We start from the raw sequence: 22,071 nt of genomic DNA, 5'->3' as shown, positions 1-22,071 counted from the left end.
AATAGCATTAATAGCGAGTCGAAAATGATATATAAAAAGATCTATATAAAAAACAAAAGCCACAAGACATGCGCATGAACAAAGAGAACAGAGACCAATATGTTTTAAGGATTACATCTTAATAACAACACTCCTATTACATTTAAGATTGATATCACGTACTTTGAAAAGGTTGCACTATCCTGCTTCGCTCGCGACATCAGTCGTATTGTCAAATGAACACAGCTGAAAGGTTACAATGATAAAAACAAAACAAATGAAGTTTAACATATTTTATTAAAACCCATGCAATAGTATCGTGCTATGTAAATGGAACGAAAGCAAAACAGACCAGATCGTTGGGAAACCTTAATAATTTTGTAATAATAGAATTAGGAGCCCAAGTCAATATACTGTACAAAATGGTCATAAATGGATCTGAAATGGAGGCAAAAGATACCAACGGTAGATTTAAACTCATAAGTCGAAGACAAACTTACAACGCCAATATGATATTTAAAGGCTTGCATGATGCCAATTTTTAGTTTTCTGGGTAGTGATTTGTGGACTGTAGGTTAGTTTGTTAGTTTGTCTGTTTGATAATGTTTCTCTGGACATGGTGGTGTCTGTTTATCTTCGACCGGATTTTGATTGCCCCAGTGCTTTACCATCTTCTCCTCCATTTTACTTTTATACGACTGCATTAAAAACTAACATTAACACGTTCAAATGGATACATAGTTCAAATAAATGATGTATATCTCGTTTGTTTGCAACCTTAAATTAAAAATCAGAAACCATGAAATCATTGTAGCATCAAACATTAACTTAAAACAACGAAATATGAATATTTTCAAAACTTGGAAACGTTCAAATAGTTCAATTCGTAGAATTCATGCAAAAGGCGAATTATATTTCGTTGTAATTGTTTTCTCCTTCTTTTTTTTCCACTTTTAGAAACTTATCTTAAAGCAATTGTTAGACATCTGTTGTTTTGAAGAAGACACATTGATACCAAAGGGACATCATATCATAAATCGAAGAAAAACAGACAATATCACGGCAAAACAGAACGACGAAATGACAAACAAATATCTACAAAAAACTACACAGAAAACTAAAAACTCAGCATTAAGAACCCTACCAAAAAAACAGGGGTTATCTCAAAAAGGATAGCAGATCCTGCTCTGTGTCACTAGTGGTAAAATGTATTAACAGAATGACTTGTACCTAACACAGAAATAACGTTTTTTATTGATAGTGTTTTAATGAAGCAGTCATTTTTTGTAGATCTCGTTAAAATTCACAATTTTGGAGTATAATTTGGGTAATTGCGTAATTCTTTAATGTGCGAATGTATTGCTTTTTGGGGGAACTGAATTGGATTGTTTATCGGTTAAAAAAATATTTGTTACGTCCAAAGCGCTTTTCTTGATCAACCTCATTCATGAACGCTCAAACCAAATCATTTGAAGGCCCGCCATGTATAAAAGGGTAGAAAAGTAGAAATTATATTACTGAGAAGATCCTTAGAAGCATATCCAAATTTGGCTAAGTTTTCCTTTCCTGAGGAAGTTGGAACCTTGGACTTTTAGTAATTTATTAATTTATCAACGGGGAATTTTAGCAAGAAATATATGTTATAAGTATGTCATCACCAAGGAACTAATTACATTGTACTGAGCTGATGATACATTCGGAACTACTACAGACCTTCTAAAATTCAAACTGAAAATTATTCCGTGCGTTCATCGTGTATCGTGCGTGTTGCGTGCGTGTATCGTGCGTGTACCAATCGTGCGCTCATCATTCATCGTTCCGTGTATTTTCCGTGTAACGTGCGTGCATCGTGTATTCTTAATCGTGTATGGTGCGTGTATCGTGCGTGTATCGTGCGTTCATCAATCATTCATTCTTAACCGTGTATCGTGCGTTCGTCAATCGTGTATAACTGTGTACATCAGATAACGTGCATTTGTCAAACGTTCATCTCTAATCGGGTAACGTTCATTCATTGCGGTTTTTATATGATAGTCGGTTATAGAGCTCATCAAAGCTTATATTTTATCTCACGGTTAAAGTGTATATATATGTTCCGACTTTAAATAAAATTTACATTCATACTTACTTTCTTGTGAACACTTAATTAACTTCATCGTACATAACGTTCATACAGATTCATCATTTTTTGTGAAAAATTTATTTATCATCTGTAAACATTTCGTGGTTATTCAGTGAATCTTGGCTGGGACTGACACATTTTAATATAATGATACATGTTCTACGTACAAACAATAACATGATGACATTTCTACGACAGAACAGTTAAAATTGGAATTTCTATTCAACTGAGCAAAATGGGCTTAAAAATATACTGTTGGCCAACTGTTATTTGTTAAAAATATTCCGCCAATAAAAAAAAACCAGTGCTTTTGCAAAATTTAGATGTGGGGTAGCTCCATTAAAAATAGAAACTGGAAAGTATGTGTGACCAGGTGGAATAAGGCATAGATGACATATGCAACTATACCAGTCATAATTACGTTCGATAACTCTGCATGTTACTGGTTCAATTAGGATTATGAAAAATTTACTGGTAACCCGTGTGATGAATGATTTAGAAAATTGAAAAATATAGATATTTCACCTCGGGGTTTCGAGGTTTTTTTTTATTAATATAAAATAATACCATAAAATAATTTCTATAAGAATCGGACCATACTAATCTACATAAGTCTTGTCAAAACTTACATGATCTTACATCGTGATTAGGTGCCGTGTTTGTTTTCTTTGATCACGTTGATGACTTAATATCTCCTTAATCAGGCTATGTCCTTGGGTATTATTAGAGTGACAATAACGTGTCATATTTAATTGCAATATAAACAGTGAAATTAAATTGTGTTATTTGCATGGGCAAAATTAGTGTCGAACATCGTCTACGTTTGAAAATTGTTTGGTCGCCATTTTTTTACGTAACTTCGAAATTTTATCAAAACAAAAAGCATGTATCCACTTTATCAAAAAGACAAAATATTTGATTCTATGCTGCTTTAAGGTAAGACAAAAACTGAAAACGCATGCATCCAACAGTTTTTTGATTTTCATCGTAAAATATTACAATCTATATTTTCACAAGTCGACCTACGCTGTCAACATGGTCAATGTAAACAATGCATGGTTGATGCATATAAATCTTTGTTTTGAGTGCGAGAGACAGTTTCTAATAAATATGTTAAATTAAAGGTGAAATAAGAAATTTCTAAAAACAATAAGACACACTTTAATAACTATTTCACAAATTACGTTTTAATTAATTGCTAAATGAATACATGTCGTGTCTTTGTTTACTACCGACATCGGCCGCCATTTTCAAAATATTGTTAACGAATGCCAAAATGTAAACTTTTCAATCAAATTTTGAAGCAAAAAGTTTGTTACCTGAACTGATTTGGGTTTCGATTTCATTTAAATGAATGTGTTGTCGATCTTTTTAGAGGTTGGAAGGATATTATTAACAAATAATAAGTTGAGAAAACTGATCATATAAGAAGGTCCCATTGCAATTTTATTGAGTTTTAACGAAGAAGTCAACGGAGGCTGTGTGGTTATGTCACCTCCATTTTCAAACTTAATTTGAAGCAAGAAATCATATTTCTGAACTGAAACTTAAAACATTTTTAACTGTAAAAATGAAAATACTATAAAACGCGGGGTTGGAAGGTAAAATACACAATGTAACAAAAAAGTTATGATCGTTTAATCTATGTAGCCCGTTCATTTTCATTGATAATCAATCGGCCATTAATGATATACAACTGAATTGTAAAAGTCACGTGATGACCGCGATAGTTGGATATGATTGAATGCAGAACGTTCAAATACTTTATTATGTACTATAAAGAAGGCAACGACAGATCTGAAATATACAGATAATGACAAATAAATATAACTTTACAAATAAATGCATATACAACATTCTTTTCATTCGGTGCTTTTTTCACTTCATTTTCACCACCAGATTTCCAAGACATTTCTTTAATACTATTCTGTAATTCATTCACTTGCTTTTGTAAAGACTTACAAGTAGGATGACTTGCCATTATGAACTTTCAAAACTATTGAAAATTATAAAAAATACAAAAATTGCAAAAATACACAATATATAACTTCAACTCTATATTCACAAAAAGTGAATAAATGCACAACTATAATCCAGTATGAATAAAACACATAATCCAAAATGAAAAAAAAATTTACACATTTCAACATATATCACAATATCTCTCAATATCACATATATTCCAAATACAGAAAACAGTTACTTCATCGGTCCTCATTGGTACATGGTTTCTGCACTGTTATACATCTTCGTTAGTGTTCGCCTTTCAATCTCCGACAATGTTCGGTTAAGTCCGTATATATTCCAATAACACCAATAATCTCCGTCACTGGTCGGCTCCTTCCGTGGATTTCCGATCTGGTAGAAACTCCGTCAAAGTTCGGTCAACTCCGTGGATAGCCCGATGACACACACACATCAACTTCGTAAATGTTCGGCTTACTCCGTAGATACCCCGCTCAGCCGTCTGATGGAATGTCAGCAATCATTGCCTTCTGGTTTGTCGACGACGCCATATGTGACCAGGTGGAATAAGGCATAGATGAATTGAATGCAGAACGTTCAAATACTTTATTATGTACTATAAAGAAGGCAACGACAGATCTGAAATATACAGATAATGACAAATAAATATAACTTTACAAATAAATGCATATGAATATATCATTTTGTAGCAAATAATGTATATTATGTTTAATTACACTATTGCAAATAAATAATAATAATGCAAAACTAGTTAAATGACAACTCTGAATGTAAACAATTTGTTAATTAATGCTAATGAAAACTGTTCACTAAAGTAAGTTGACCATACGTCTCAATAAAATACTATACAACATTGAAAGTTTATTACAGGTAAAAAAGAAAATATAAAGTTTGAAATACAATTAGCAAAGTAAATGAAACTAAATAAAATATTTAAGACAAAAACTTTTAACCATAGATTAATTTGAAAAACCCTTAAACTATAAATACCTTATAATGCTGGCTACGGCTCATAGTGTTGTTTCTGGTGTTACTTATTCTGCATTGACAATATAGTTAAAAATTACAGTATATATAGTCAAAAGGTGAACTGTCAAACTGGCCAGAACCAGATAAAACAACTATTAAGAAAAGTAATTTGTCCAATAGCCAGTGGTGAGTAAATATCAAAGAGCCTAGATAGAGTATTTGGATTCATTGAACCATATAATACAAATATATGTTCAATATAGTAAGATCATTATAATATAGAGTAAATAGATATAAACGAAGTACAAAGTTGGGAATAATATCAAATAGATAATTTTTATATAAATGAACTTGTCCACATATGAAAGAAAAGAAGTCCACGAGATGACATGTGTTGTAGCTCTACTATTGAAGATGAACTTCATGTCATTTTAAAATGCCTATTATATGTAGATTTAAGACAAATTATGATATATTAAGCTAAACATTTTAATGAACATTTTAACCTTTAATTATCAGATAGCGAAAAATTTATATTTTTATTTAATAACGGCAATGTTGCTGCTATAGTTGCCAAAAACATCAACAATATTTCATTGAAAAGAAACGGCATTTTATTTCCTAGTTCTCAAAGAAAAAATGTTTTATTTTCATATAGTACAGGTGGACACTGTAAATTTTAAATGTAAATGAGTAAATATATTGTGTCTTAAAAGTCTCTCATTATTCTTTTTAAGATTGGTACATACAATGCAAATGTTTTAATGTTTTATGTTTATTTCTGTGATTCTCATTTTATGTTTGTATATGGTGAGACTATAATAAAATATTGAATCAGTATTAACATGATTAATGTTCAACTTGAGTCATTTCTCCAATGTTGAACAATGCAAGATTATAATTCTTCGCTTATTTGGCAAATTCATATTCTACTAAATATTCAAACATTTAAGTTTTGATAAATACCATTACAAATATAATTTTTGTCTTCGTTTCTGATGTTCACGTGCACGTAAGGTTATTCCATTGAGAAAATACAATATACAAGATTGTCGGGTAAATGTGGATTGCGGATTAAGATTTTAGATGTCAAATTTGAATTAACAAATTTAACTGAGGCGAATTTAACACGAATATGTATTTTCTCTTCAACAGTGTTTTTATTTTCTGTTCTTTATTTTCATTTAAAATAAGCTAAATATGTTTTGTGGAAATTTGAATACAAATAAACATATGTATTTGAAGGCATTTTTTAATTAAACAAGTATAAGATCACGCAAATATATCCCGTATTCCTTAGGAAGGATTTTAAATTGAGGAACTTTTTAAACTTGAAATTGTGTTTACGAGTTTAAGATATTCTTTTTTATTTAAATTTTTTGATAAAATAGTTAAATATATTGTATTATCATAACAAGTCTTTATTTAAATGGAATAAACATGGAACACTTTCACAGATTCACTTTTCATTGTGTTCATGGTTGCATATCAAGGACACCGTTTTTAATGTATGTCTAAAAGATTAATATCCGAAAAAATAATTCACAATAGTACTTTGTATTAAAGAATGACGGATTATTTTACCATGGGGGTATTTTTTGTTCCGTTACTGAGGACATTTTTTTGTCTTTTATGAATCCATATGACAAATTTGACTCCAATAAGGATAAATTTTATCTTATAGAAAAATCGGTAGTTTTTATCCGATAGATTTTGTGTTCATCTTTATCGGATATAAAAGATTGAAAAATACAAACAATTAATTGAAGTTTCGTATGCATCTATCACGATCCAGCAACTTTTGACTAGTATAAAGGGTTGCCTTGGTTTTATAGCTCAAAACGGTATTATTTGTTTTGCTTTACGTTGGATTAAATAATGAAATGTATGTTTCAGAAATTTATACAAGTTTGATTTCGGCTTCGACTCCCGGGGACACTGTCGTTTACAGTAAAAGACGAAAATCTACACATGTACGTTCTTATAAAAAAGAAGTTGTGGTATGATTGCCAATGTTCATCATTATATCATAATTATTGTACTCCCCCTAATAATGAATCTATAATATATGCCACTGGACGTTAAACGATCAACTATTAATTCATCCATCTTATCCTTTTAGTTTTGTGATAATTTGCATATCAAATACATGAAACAACAGGGGCGGATCCAGCCATTTTAAAAAGGAGGGTTCCCAACCCAGGGCAAAAAGGGGGTGGGGGTTCCAATTATATGTCCCCTTTCAAATGCATTGATCGTCCAAAAAAAGGGGGGTTCCAACCCCCTGAACACTCCCCCTGGATCCGTCACTGAACAACTGCAGAGTTTCACTAAAGTTAGAAGGCCGATATTATTGCACGTATAAAACAGACATTAACATCGATCCCTACGTTTTGATCCCCTCACAAAACAACACTTTATAAATTTCATGCTTCTATAACTCTTTTCTGGATTTACTTTCACTAGGAACGCTCAATGCTAAATATTTGAAAGCCAAAGAATGTATAAAATAGATAGGAGTGTAGAGCTATATGACAAATAAAGGGCCTATACACATTCACAACATTCTGTGTATTTATGTGTCTGTCCAAAGTCAAAAGCACGTAGTTCAGTGGTTTTCGTAACATCAATTCTGTTATATACATGTATTTGGGCTTTTTTTGTGGCAAGATACATGTAGCTTTGAAATAAAGAAGGCCGTCAGTTTGCTCAATTGAATTGTTTCATATTTTTTCATTTCGGTGCGGGGCCTTTAATAACCGACTTTACAGTTCCCGTATTTTTTCATTATTGAAGGTCGTATAGATATAACTGCTAGCATTCCTCTTGATTTGAACTTTCTTGAATAGGTGACTCACTAGCAATTATACCACATTTTCTTATTTTTACATAAGCCTTCAATCCATCAAAAGCCAATTTAGTCTGCTGTAGCTGAAACCTACGTTTCTTAAAAAAAAATCTAAATTTATATAACGACAATTTCAGAAATGTTTGTCATAGATATCTGTTCGTGATATAAGTATCAAAATATTTTAGCTATGAAGATGTGTAAACCCTTAACTAAACCCTATTTCTTTGGGCAATACCTACGGGAATTAAAATAATAAAAATCATTATTAGAAAATCGGAATATATATGTGTGTATGACTCGGAGGTGCAATGGAGATCATAAAGTTTGATGGCCACGCGTGAAGTGCGCTGGTCTGCGCCGAAGTGCGATGAGCTGTTCGATGGTTTGCGATGGTTTATATAACGCGGGATACCTAGATTAAAGTCTACAGATGTGCAATTATTATGAGCAGTATATTTGTTTCAATGTCAGTATATAAAGCATTTACTAGTGTTATTGTCTATGAATGTAATAGTTAAAGTTGCCGCGTACTAATTTAGAGATCGTCCTATTTGATGTTTTGCATGTGGAAATTATTCTTGCTTCAACATGTATCTTTACTTAATTTGTTCCTCTAATGAGATCATCATTTACCGTTATATAATCATAAGAATAGTTTCACGGTGGAGCCGTATGTATTGAGGGAATGACATTTCATCGTACGTAAAAACAAATCTTTCGTATATTTCCCGTTTCACAGTCCTACATGTATATTGAATTTTACCCACAACTCAGAAAGTTGACCAGCGCGGGGTATGCTTAAACCTCTTATTCTAGAAGTCAGGTAACTTACTCGTATTTATGTTGGATTGCTGTCTGATTGACGAATATCCGTCATTTTATATATATATATAACAAACAAATTTAAATTATATATATATATATATATATATTTAAATTTGTTTTTTAGGGATGCATCCAGTTGCACCTTTTCATTTAAAATATATTTCCGTGAAGTAATCTATAAGATTACATACTTCAATAAAAAATAAATAAGGGAAATGAAACCTCTTCTCGCATGTTGCACTTTGTGTAATTGTTCTCTTCGACAAAATACTGCCTTGAACTCAATTTTGGTATAAATATAAAGAAGCCACATTTGGTTCTTAAATGGATATTTTTTAAACACCTAAAGCTAGGTAAAGCCTATCTCTTGATATAGGCTCTTAAATTCGGCAACTTTTAGAGACCGACCGTGCTTGAGCTGTATAGCCAGTCAAGGTCGCTAAACTCTCATTATCCGTTTAGAGATTTTCTGAAAATACGATGGTTATTGTCTCATTAGAAACTAAAACCTTATCAAATATGGTGGCCTTCGGCTGTCATCTGCTCTTTTCGGGTTGTTGTCTCTTTGACATATTCATCATTTCCATTCTCAATTTTAAAATAACTAAAAATACGATAAACAGTTGTCAGATCAATATTCATTTAACAAGCCAGTGCGTTGATACAGGTTATATTCTACTGAATTTACTATATCCGTTATTATTACGTAATTATATAAGTCCCGTGTCCAGGTAAAAATAACAATTTGTGGTTTGTATGTCAGGTGAAAGTGACAACGGGTGGTATGTATACTAAAATGTTTATCGTCTTCCTTTATACATGAGGGTGTGGATGGGGGTTTATAGAATAGAAAATTATTGACAAAAAAATAAAGAATACAAAAAATTACCAGACAAATATATAGAAAAGAAAATGATGAGGTAATAGAATATATGGAATAAAGAATGATCGCCAAAAGGTATAACGATTGGAAAAAATTGCCTAAAATGATAGAATACAGAAATAATGAATCCCTATTCAGACCCTCATTATCTGACGATGACATTTAGCTTTAGGACAATTATGGGCATGTGATACAGTTTTAGACCCACAGTGATTTTTTACAAAAGTTCACATATATACATGCTAATTTTTACAAAATCAATTTGTATATGTAATAAAAATTATATCTTCATGTGCTAAATTTAAAAGACAAATGGGTTTGAATTATTCGACATTTACTTATAACATTTCGGTTTCTTGGACATTTTTGTCCTTTGAACAGACATCCTTAACTATTTTGTTTCAAAAGATAAAGATATGCGGATTTCGGTAAAGAGATTAGGAATATCTTCGTTACAAAATTGGGCTCCACATTTGTGTAACAATTCTTTGTTAATATTTAATTTTTGTGAAAAGAAATTGATACAAGAAGAAAAAACGGTATTTTTGTTGTATATTTATCTAGTTAAAAAAAAGTCCGTAATTTCTCCATAAAAGTTGCAACGAATAATCTTCATACAGTATCAAGCAAAATGTCATGTCTAAAATGAGGGGCCATAACTGATAACACTTTTTCATTAAAAAAATGAAAAAAATAATTATTTGGATAAGAAAATAACCCAGATATTTAGATATATTAGAATAAAAATATTTTTTGAATTTTTTAAAAATCATTTAATATTCATCGGTTTATGATTAAATGAAAAATATAGAAAATTGTTAAGTTGTTTTTAAGGAAGGAAAATAATGTTTGTCCCGAGAAAAAAGACCTCCCCCTCCCCCCCCCCCCCCCTATAAATGATCATTAATTTACCTAAGTGGGGGCTTAAATTTGGAGACCGATCGCGAGGCCTGACTGCCATAAACAACAGATAAAGAACAGCAAACAGTGGATACACCAATTGATATGTATGAAAGACAACGGCGGACACAAACTGATTGCACTGAATAATTCAACTACCATTGAGATCATTTTAAAAAACCTTGGGATATCTTTTACAGTTTGGAATTGGAATTGGAATTTAAAATTGCATTTCCCAAAGAGTTTCAGGTAAAACCCCGAGAATCTCACCTCCTAGAAATTTGAAGTGCCAGGATGTTTGAAAATATGTATGAATTTTATTACATACTTGAAATTGTATAAGGAATATAAAAAGATTCAGTATGTTTACTGTACAAACAAACAACAGACACCAAGTGATGGATACAATTGTGACTTATATTGTTTAATTCATTTTTACTGAGAGCAAAATTTGATTGATTGATTATTCATTGGTTGTTTAAACGTCCAGTGGCAAAAATTTCATGCATATTCAGGACGAAAAGTCGTTTCAGAAGTATATTATGAAGTATTTGGTATTACAAATGTTTAAATTTTCTCATTATTTGGTAAATTTCATTTTCTTAGCTATTTCTAATCAATTTGTACGAATCAGATTTTTCTGACAAATTATATATTTTGCTCTAAATTAACTCATACGATTCTGATAATATAAGGAACATTGTTACTTAAGTAAAAAAAAAGAGAGATAATGATTTTTTAATCAGTTGTTATGTAAGTTCGCTCGTGTCAGTCGGATCACTGATTTTCGGCAATATCAAGGAAAAACCGGCACGTTCCAAATATTGTTCAACTACTCATTTAATGGTGATTCTTTTTCTTTAAAAATTGGAATTTATGTAATAAAAATCTATCTATCTCTACCATAGTATGAAAACAGAGTACAAGTAACACGTCCTTTCTAGTCCTTAGTTGCATATTATAAGTCCTTAGCAGTGTTTAGACGTACAGGCAGAAAACAGTCGAAGGCCACCAATGGGTAGAAAATCCCGCACCGAAGGCGTTTTTCAGCTGGTCCCTGAACAAAAATGAATTTTAGTTCAGTGATTGATTGATTGATTATTGTTTGCTTTACGCCGCATTAGCACAGAAAGGCTATATCGCGGCGAGAGCTAATTCGATAGTTCAGTGATAATGGACATCATACTAAACTTCGAAACATACAAATATTTCCTAAATTTCGGAACGTAAACATATGATAATTAATTAGTTAAGGTTACAAATTTAGGCAGATAAAAAGAAGGGGGGGGGGGGTCAATGCATTTGAATGGGGACATATGGTTAAAACCACCCCTTTTATCCTGGGTTGAGATCCCTTTTTTTAAAAATGGCTGGAATCGCCACTCTTTAAAACGTAGCAATTTATAATTTATTTATAGTAAGTAGAATTATAGAATCGATGAGTTTTATAATTTGACAACACTCATTGATATTGGAAATACTATACTACAATTAATTTATTTAATACATTTAATACATGGAGTGTTTAGTAAAACTGTCGACCAATCAACACAGAAAGCGAGATATCTAAAATTTGTATACCCTTATAGATTTTCATTATCATACATCAATTTTAAATGCAATTCCAAATAAAATGGCTTTGAGAACCGTGTACTTAGTATTAAGCGCTTATCGTTCATTCGTCAATGAATCATTCACCGTGCGTGTATCGTGCGTGTATCGTGTGTTCATCATTCATCGTGCATCGTGCGTGTATCGTGCGTTCATCATTCATCATTCATTTTTCGTTAATCCTCCGTGTAACGCTCATCGCTCATCGTGCGTGTATCGTGTATCGTGCATTCACCGTGCGTGTATCGTGCATTCACCGTGCGTGTATCGTGCGTGCGTGTATCGTGCGTGTGGTCAGTTTGAATTTTAGAAGGTCTGTAACAGTCCATCATCAGTGGTATCGACCCAATACCAGTAAATGAAAATAAGGCTTTAAAAATTCCGTACGTCCGAAACACTGTTCTGGATTAACCTTCATTGGGAACGTTTAAACCAAAATATTTGAAAGCGAGGGATGTATGAATACATGTACCCTTAAAAACGTTAGGAGCCATATGAGTGTAAAGCGCATAAAAAACAGACACAAATCCGACTAAGGCCTTCTATGCCTGAAGGAGTTGGAACCTTGGTTTCTTAGTAATTTCTTAATTTATCAACTGGAAATTAAAAAAACAACATATGTTATCAATCATGTCAGGAACGCTTAAAAAAAAAATTTGAAAGCCAGAGATGTTAAAATACGTACTTGTAAACGTTAGGAGCTACATGTATACGACTAAAAGGGACATTAACAAAAGAAGAGCCAAATTATGCCTTTGTCAACTTTGAAGAAGAATTCTACTGTATTTTAAGTTATTGTTTATCAGTTTGCTTCTCGCCAAGTTTCTTCGATTTAAGGTATCTATTGTAAATGAATTTCTATTAAAAAATGAGTGAAATGTGTTTGTGACTAAATATATTTATATTTAGACAGAATGATATCTAACAGAAAATTCGCCCCCCCCCCTAACCTCAAAAGAAATTGTCCAAACAAAGACGACCTAACGTGGGTTTTACAGATCTGCTCAATACAGACACAATGTGGTGGATGCAATCATATTTAGATAACCTCTCGAGGAAAATATCAACACCGATGCTGGATAAATGGCAGTTATCAAATGGTACTGGTATGATTTCAATGAGACACTGTTATGGTAAATTTTCCTTTTAACTTCAAAGCAAAACTTAATAAAGTTTGCTTTTATCTCATGCAATTTAAAACTGATCTTATGAATCTTTAGTTGTTATTTTGAGTTCCTTTACTTTTTGCTGCTTCTAAAGATAAAAATGTGGTAGGTTTGAACAAACTTTAAATTATGTGATTAACACGATCAATAATACTTATATTTCGGTGCGGTTTTATTTCTATGTAAAACAGAAGAGGGTTTTCTTACTTTTATTATTTTGCAACTGTTGTTCAAACACGTTCGTTGATTTTGGTAAGCCAACAGTAAATATTATGTTCAAAGGGCAATAACTGTTCTTTTTAATGATTCATATATAATTCTTATACGTAAAAATGCATAGTCACTTTATTTTGTAATACTTAAATAACTTCATTTATGGATTCTATTGAACTAAAGAATTGTATAACTATACTGTCGATTTTTTCAGTTAGTTTTCTAAAGTAGTATTTTCTTGGTATTGAATGTTGTTTGTCATTTCGGTGTATTTCTTTTTGACAAAGATGTTGTCTGGTTTTTTCGACTTACGTTTTTTATTGTCCCTTGTATCTTCTCCATCTTTTCCGTGAATATTTTTCGTCTCCTATTTCTTAAGTATCATATTTTCCGTTCGGACTAACAGTTTATACACATGACTAACTGTACCTGTACAGACACGTCTATTGTTGCAGACTGTATGTTGACCACTAAATATCTTTATGTTGTTTTTTTTTTGTTTTTTTTTTTTGTGCAATTGGTAGGCTGTCTCATCAGCGCACACCACACATTTCCCTTTATTCATACATATTGAGCAATACCAACCAAGCTTAAATCAGGTGATATTGCGCAGTAAGAGGTTTTTGTGCCACTAATTGCACTCATCCATGAAAAACTTCAGAAAGGAAAAATAAAAAATTTCTGACAGTTAAATTGACAATCTAAAATGAAACAGCAGATTCTTTGAGGCTGTGCTTGCTGTTGATAATATCGAGTTTGTGTTGAATGTATTTATTCAAAAGAACTTCTGTCTAATAAACAACAAATAATATTGCAGTATCACAAAAGTTACTTTAAAGGATTGCAGAAACCACAGACTTTTGAATAGTTTCAAATAATTACAGTCGTTATACGCAACTTACCTGCAAATATAATATTTCTCGTAAGAATTAATGCCAGGCGGTATTTCCAATCCCACCTTTTATTGTAATTTCGTAAATAGAACTAAAACATTATATATATATATAAATTCAAGAAAATTCTTTCATTTTTCAAAATCAAACACTACAAGCTTGATATTCTAACAATTTTATTTAAAAAAAAAACTTTTTTCTTACATTTTTTGTCCAGAGTGACGGTAATCTAACCAACTGTGGCTACCCTCCTTTCTAAATTATGCGTCATCTTTTATTTCTTTGTTCAGGTTAGTGGTCATTCTATTGGGAGCGAGTATTGTTTTTGGTTTTTTTTTTATAATGTGTTCATATTATGTTTTTGAATTAATTAATTTATGGAAATCTACTTATCCGTTGAATATCTTTTGCCTTCTATTATGCATGTATAGTACCATTATGTTCATGTACAAATAAAAGAAATTAATAATAAAAAGAAAATATCATTTCCAAAACGTCTGATAAGTACTTTGTCAGAATAAAAAGATATCACAATATGATGGAGTATAGAAACATGGTTTTATTAACCATTTCACCTCCCAGTAGTCAATTATTTTAAGGGCTTAGTTCTACGAAAATAAAAATAAAACTAACCTTATATGAAGCATGCTAGTCTTGTAAACTATGGTAGTAACTTAGTCATAAGAATCTAATTTAAAAAATGGAACTATTTACCTTTCGATACGAGCAAAATGTATTAAACTGATTCACATCTTGTTTTCGAGCAATTGAGATGGATGGATGAAAGGATGGTTCTTGAACGTCCAGTGACAAGTTAAATTCATATTCAGGACTTTAACATGATAATGTTATATGAATATTAACCCTGATTTGTACTAGACCGACACACCGAGACGGATTTTTAAGTGCTAGTTCACAGGGGCACTATCTGCAGGAAAACATGTCGCCCTACCCGGACACATAATTCTGACTTCGAGCCGATGAGTCTTTGCATTTACTCCTGAATGCCGTGTGCTTATGCTAATACTAATTTTAAAGTCTTTGGTTTGACCTTAACCGGGGTTCGAACCAAAGACCTCCCGCACTCGAAGCAAACACGCTACCACGGCATCACCGAGGCGGCGGGAGTAAACAAGAGCTTAACATAGTGTACAAATACCTTTCTATTGTTGAAGACTGTATTTTGAGCTCAAGATTTGTTTTTGTTATTTGTGTTATACCGTTTTTTAGTTTTTAATTTTTCTTTCAATGTTTATATGTTGGTTTCGTGATTTTGGCTTCTAATTAGCGGTTTTGGATCGGCCCTATCTTATAAGTTTTCAAAACACATTAAATTTGATTGCGTTTGAAGATAAGTTTATTAATAGCAACTGTGGAATCTGCACTCGATTTGTCACTGTCAAAAAGTTCATTAATTTCTAGAACAAAAGATTGATTTGTCATTTAAAATGTCGTTTAGTTATTAAAGGAAGGTTTTCTCACGGTGGAACAATAAGAGATTGTCCAAACAAACTTGTCACATACCAAATGTTTCCAGATGAAACGGAAAACTTTAAAATGATATATCCTTTAACCAAATTCCCGTCAATTTCAACATTTAAAAAATTTCCTCCACCAAAGGATAACCTAATACAAAATAAGATTAATTTCTTATCCCGCGTGTGAACCGCTTTTGAAAATCAATATGAACCGTTGCACAAATACTGTGTTGTTTAAATAAGTGGTCGTTGTCCAGATCTCCCGCTTAGAAGTGTTAATCTGAGTACGGATACATGACTTGGTTGTCACGGACGACAAACTTTCATCTTTTATAAGTGTATTTACCTGTTTTGATAGACTGACAAAATTAAAACACAAAAGGTGAATATCTCTACAAGTTATTTAGCTTTCAAAGAGATTTAAGATTTGTATAAAGTCTTTTACATTCCCCTTTGTCAGATGCGTAGGTTTTATGTTTGCTATGTATGGTTATGTTTATATCAACAATATCTGATAGAATTAGTGTATTGATTATAAATTCTTTCTAGCGATTATCTCAATACGCTTGGAATTATGCAGTTTTATGTGTAAAAAACGGTTGCATTGCTTCAAGTATGAAAGTTTGAAAATTGCAATACATGTAGCATAAGCAAAGAGAAAGGGAAAATGTGAAAATACAAATTAAATAACCAAAAAGATCTCAAAAATCACAAATCGATTAAGCACATACAACACCATGACAAAAAAATGAGAAACACCCTCGTCAACAAATCATCAATACACACAAAACTAAGAATTTAGCCACACGAATTCCACAAAACCAGGCGATAACTCGGGTGTTTCAAATTGTCCATTTTTGTTATACTAGTAGCACACGTAGTGGCCCTCACATTATAAAAAGATGATAAGTCAGTTGTTACCTTGCAAGATACGCTTAGTATCATTTCTGTCCTCGTTTCTAGCTATAAAACTAGGTTTAATCCACAATTTTCCTCGTAAGATGCCTGTACCAAGTCAAGAATATGGCAGTTATTTTTCACATGTTCCGTTGATTTATAGCGTTTGATTTTGACAGTTTTTATGGACTTCCCCTTTTTGAATTTGCCTTGGAGTTCAGTATTTTTATTTTACTTTTTTTCTCAAAATAGTAGCAGCTATCACAATCACACCATCGCTTCATTACCAACATTACTTTTTCTTCCTCCCCAAAAACGGCAAAAACCCTCTTCATCTTCTTTATATATATTTTTTTTTACTGAATATTCTCCCTGAATGTTCAGTATCAATGTAACAGGGTCGATACTTGATGGAATGATGTACATTATGAATTTTGTTAAACAGCAAGGAGAGCAATAAAGAATTTTTGAATGTTAAAATTTTTTTTTTTTAAATATTCAATCAACTGAGACACATTTACTCTTTATGCAAGTGTAGCCGGAATGCTTCATCATTAAAGCTAGGAAACGTGCATCAGTCTGTAAATTGTAGAAATTATCCCCTTCTATTTGAATATTTGAATATTTGAAGACGTTTTTATCACATAAAATATAAAGTCTAGAAGACGTGGTATGATTACCAATGAGACAACTATACACCAGAGACCAAATGGCGTAGATGTGAGCGACTACAGGTAACCGTACGGTCTTAAACAATGAGCAAAACCCATACCGTCAAGTAAGCTATAAAAGGCCCCGACATAACAAAATATAAAACAATTCATACGAGAAAAACCGACGGCCTGATTTATATGCAAAACAATATACCTTTTATAAATAAAATAGGCAGAGATGAACCAATGAGAACCACTGAATTACAAGCTCCTAACTTGGGACAGCCAAATAAAAAGAATGTGGCGGGGTTAAACATGTGCTCATCCCTATCCTAACCTAAACATAACTCTTTATAAAAATCGAGCATATTAAACATCGACTTCTAAAGAAAACAAATACTTCATTTTGAATGACAAGTGCGTGTGACGTTATAAGATGAATTTATCAATATAAAAATGATTGTTAACGGAGAAAAATTCCATTGTTTTTCGCGAATACCATTGTTGTTTTGCAGGTATTTTAAGATTTTGAATAAGAGAATCTTCCAGTGATTTATTGTCCTGATTATAGATAGATATAAGAAGATGTGGTATGAGTGCCAATGAGACAACTCTCCATCCATGAAATAATTACTATTAGACGTTAAGCAAGCAACAAGCAATCAATCAAACGAATTAAGTCGTCGTCTTGGTAATTCCCTTAAGTGATATTAATAATTACATTTGAGGATTTGGCAAAATCAGTATAGCGATAATTTTTGTATCTTTTTGGACTTTTTACATCAATGAAATTACACGGATAAGGTAACTTGATGTAAATTTGTTGAGTGGATTTAATATGTAACATAATGAAATATTGCTTGTATACTCTGGTGTGGTTTTTTTTTACATTAAATATGGAAAATAAAGATAGGTCCGTGTGTTATTAAGTTGCAAATATTTGAAAGATTTACATTTTTTTAGATGTCTGGAATTTTTTTTTAAATAATGAGCAATAATGGGATTCTGGTTGTGTTTTGTTTTTTATTACTAGTATTTGTTGTTTGTTTTTTGATTTTATTTCTTTGTTTTTTTTTTTTGTTCTATTATTTTAATTCGATCTTCTTTTGTGCCTCTTAAATTTCTGTCCAATTTATACAAATATTGAAATAATATGTAATGTATGCATGCTCTTATTTATTGTATTGTTAATTATGTTAAATGGAAAAGACTTCATAAGTTTGGTTTGTGTCTTATCCAATTTGTGTTTATGTAAATAAAATATGTTTAAGCTAAACTGGGATTCTGATTAAATTTTTATTATATACCCACAGAAAAATCCAGAGGGTGAGAAATGTGAGAACGAAACATCCATAATTGATAAAGACTAGAGAACATATATTTGTCGCCAATTGGAATTCAAGAATGATTAAATACATATATTAAAATAAAATAAAAAGCCACTGAAAATTAAACCTTATTTTCTAAAGTTTGATTTAAGTCCTTAACTTTAACATTGAAGTAAAATGGAGTACTCGCATTACCATAAAATGTAGACATGAAACTCAATGGTAGTTTTTCTTTACCCAGATCTCTCTTGTTTATATCCATAGAGGAAATTAGCGTTGAGACTTCAGGTAGTAGCTGTTATATTTATGCACAACTTCTAGAGTAAAAGGGCGATTTAAAGGTTGGCGTAAGTTTCAGACTTGTGTCTATAGTAGAAGATAGTATCTTGACCTCTTGATGGCGTTTATTTTCGGGGGCTTCAGTAGCCAACTGGTCTAAGTAGTTCATCTACTTTGATAACGAACCCTGCACGTGACAGGTGCGTTCGACTATAATCTTAATCGGCTAGGATTGTCAGTTTTTCTACCCACCGAAGGTCGGTGGTTCTCTCTGGGCACCCCGGCGTCCTCCACCAATAAAAACTGACTGCCGTCATATAACCAATAGTGATGTGAGTAGCATTAAACACCAATTATCAATCAATCAATCATAAATGACATGGTAACTTGAGAGTAGAGGAATAAAAACTGTACCACACCCCTGTGCCCGGGTCACAGGAAATATGCTTTTGTTTTAATGTTCATCAAGTGCATATTTCTGTTCCATATACATTATGATATTAATCTTCTATCCTAATGGAGTATATCTTCGTGTAAATGATCCTCCTTCATCCTGTTAATATATGATAATCCGATGTGGTATGATTGCCTATGGGGTAACTATCTACCAAAGTTCAACGATGTAAACAACTGCTGGTCACCTAACAGTCTACAATATTGTGGGAGAGAAACGATTTGAATAGTTCAGGTTAAAATGATGCTAACGGTATACGTAGTAAATATACAACAACTGGAGTTAAGATCCTTGATTGAGACAGGAGCATAAAATATATTTATGAGCGGTCAACCCACGGTCTTCTTACCTCCGACAGAGGTTTACCAGCACAATATTAGGTCAAACTGTTAAAATCAGTTGAAAGCAAAAGCTTGACTCACCATATCGATGTGGAACAAGAAAGAAAGAAAACGTACAAAAAAAAGATCTACGAGTTATCGCAATTACTAAAAACGAGAACAAAGTCCAATTCCAATTGGATAGTAAGACAAGGTTAGTGCAATAAAAACGAGTATTTGTATTATTAAAGTCGTGACTGTTGTTTGGATTGTTAAAAGGAGTGAAGATAAATAAGAAGATGTGGTATAAGTGCCAATGAGACAACTCCCCATCCAAGTCACAATGTGTCAACAATTATAGATCAAAGTACGGCCTTCAACACGGAGCCTTGGCTCACACCGAACAGCAAGCTATAAAGGACCCCGAAAAGACTAGTGTAAAACAATTCAAACAGGAAAACCAACGGTCTAATCTATAAAAAAACGAGAAACGAAAAACACTTATGAACCACACCAACAAACGACAACCACTGAACAACAGGCTCCTGAACGGTTATTTCTCTTTATTTCAGATACTTCTGTGTATCTTATAATTATATGTAATTAAATATCTTTGATTGAAAAGAGAAGAGGGACTATGTCAATGCAAAAAAAAACAACAAAAATTTAAAACAAATTGGATATTAGCTTTCATGAGGTTAGTATATCCAGAAATGTTCCAATCTTGTTAAAGGCAAATACAAAAAACTAAGAATTACAAAGAAAAAAATCACTAAAGCAACATTAAAACCAGAAACACACAAAACTAATGATCAAAAGGAAATATACAAAACAAACAATGCACTCATCCGTCTTGGAGTACATAGTTTTAAATAGTTGTGATAGGCTTTGAACTAGCTTTGAGTATCTATGGTTACTGTTGTGTCTTTTGTCATTATGTTAGTTGTAATGTGCTTCGTGTCAAGCTGATGAGTCAAGCCATTTCCAACTGATTTTAATAGTTTGTTCTTATGTCGGGCTATTACGCCTCTGTCCCCAGTTTTGCGAGGGTTGATCGCTCACAAATATGTTGAACCCTATCTATTTCTATATGTACCTGTCCCTAGTCAGGACTATGTAATTATTTGGTTGTCGTTGGTTGCAGTCTGTCATATTTGTTTTTCATTCATTGTTTTGTCATAAATCAGGCCGTTAATTCTTTCGTTTGAGTCGTTTCACATTTCATATTCGTCATGTTGGGGCCTTTTATAGCTGACTATACGTTATGGGTTTTGCTCATGTAAAAGGCTGTACGGTAACCTATAGTTGCTCAAATTTAACTTCCTTTGGACTCAGTGGGATAGGTTTATTATTGGTAAACATATCTCATCTTTTTATCTAGATCATTTAAAAAAAAATCATCGAAGATACTCTTCATTAAAACTGGAAACACAGAAGACAATTAATAGCAAGGGAAGACATTTAATAAGACTGTGTGTTGACCTCGAGAGTCTTTAAGTTCTTTCTGTCGCTTGGGTGCTGTCACATTGGTAAATTACCATATCTTTAATTCGTGATAACAATATCCTTATGACTAGAAACACATATATCATGATACGGACTCTACCGGTAATAAAACATGTCCGTGCATATTTATTTAAATTAGAGCGTTATGTTTCTGATGACAACGTCGGCACTCAAATTTTCAAGGTTTGAAATGATCTTGCATTTAGTTAAAATTACATATATATGACAAATAGTTCCGTTGTTACACATTGATTATATTTACAGTTGTACTGTATTCATGTCATGTAACGGTGTCATTTTAGTGTTATATTTAACATTGCCATAAAAGTGCGAGGTTTGGCTAGCCACAAAACCAGGTTCAACCCACCATTTTTTTCTTAAAATGTCCTGTACCAAGTCAGGAAAATGGCCACTATTATATTATAGTTCGTTTCTGTGTGTGTTACATTTTAATGTTGTGTTTCTGTTGTGTCGTTGTTCTTCTCTTATATTTGATGTGTTTCCTTCAGTTTTAGTTTGTAAGCCGGATTTATTTTTTTTCTCAATCGATTTATGAATTTCGAACAGCGGTATACTACTGTTGCCTTTATTTACAGACGTTCTGTCTATAAATAGATTAACTGGTCTTTATTTATGAATATCCGCATCAATAATGGAAGAGAGGTACCGATACACTTAAACAGCATATCCCTACTTCCAATATCTGAATTCATCTAAGACATTTCAAAGTATTCCAGTGCAATTTGAAATAATATATA

The 22,071-nt window shown here is 32.2% G+C and overlaps 1 long non-coding RNA gene across 2 annotated transcripts; it reads right to left on the bottom strand.

Annotated features, from left to right (window-relative positions):
• Positions 1-3,850: 3,850 nt before the first annotated feature.
• LOC127704651 (uncharacterized) lies at positions 3,851-5,412 on the bottom strand. 2 transcript variants are annotated; one of them, XR_007983445.1, is made up of 2 exons: positions 5,078-5,412; positions 3,851-4,705 (listed from the first exon to the last, which is right to left on the bottom strand). It is a non-coding gene; the product is annotated as an uncharacterized LOC127704651 (long non-coding RNA). The 2 variants fall into 2 exon arrangements; XR_007983446.1 differs by having other exon boundaries at positions 3,851-3,898.
• Between the last annotated feature and the right edge of the window lie 16,659 nt (positions 5,413-22,071).

The sequence above is a fragment of the Mytilus californianus genome, unplaced genomic scaffold, assembly GCF_021869535.1.
Source record: "Mytilus californianus isolate M0D057914Y unplaced genomic scaffold, xbMytCali1.0.p SCAF_6, whole genome shotgun sequence".
Taxonomy (NCBI): Eukaryota; Metazoa; Mollusca; class Bivalvia; order Mytilida; family Mytilidae; genus Mytilus; species Mytilus californianus.
Note: the sequence above shows the minus strand (reverse complement) of the source record. Positions and strands in the feature narration are given on the sequence as shown.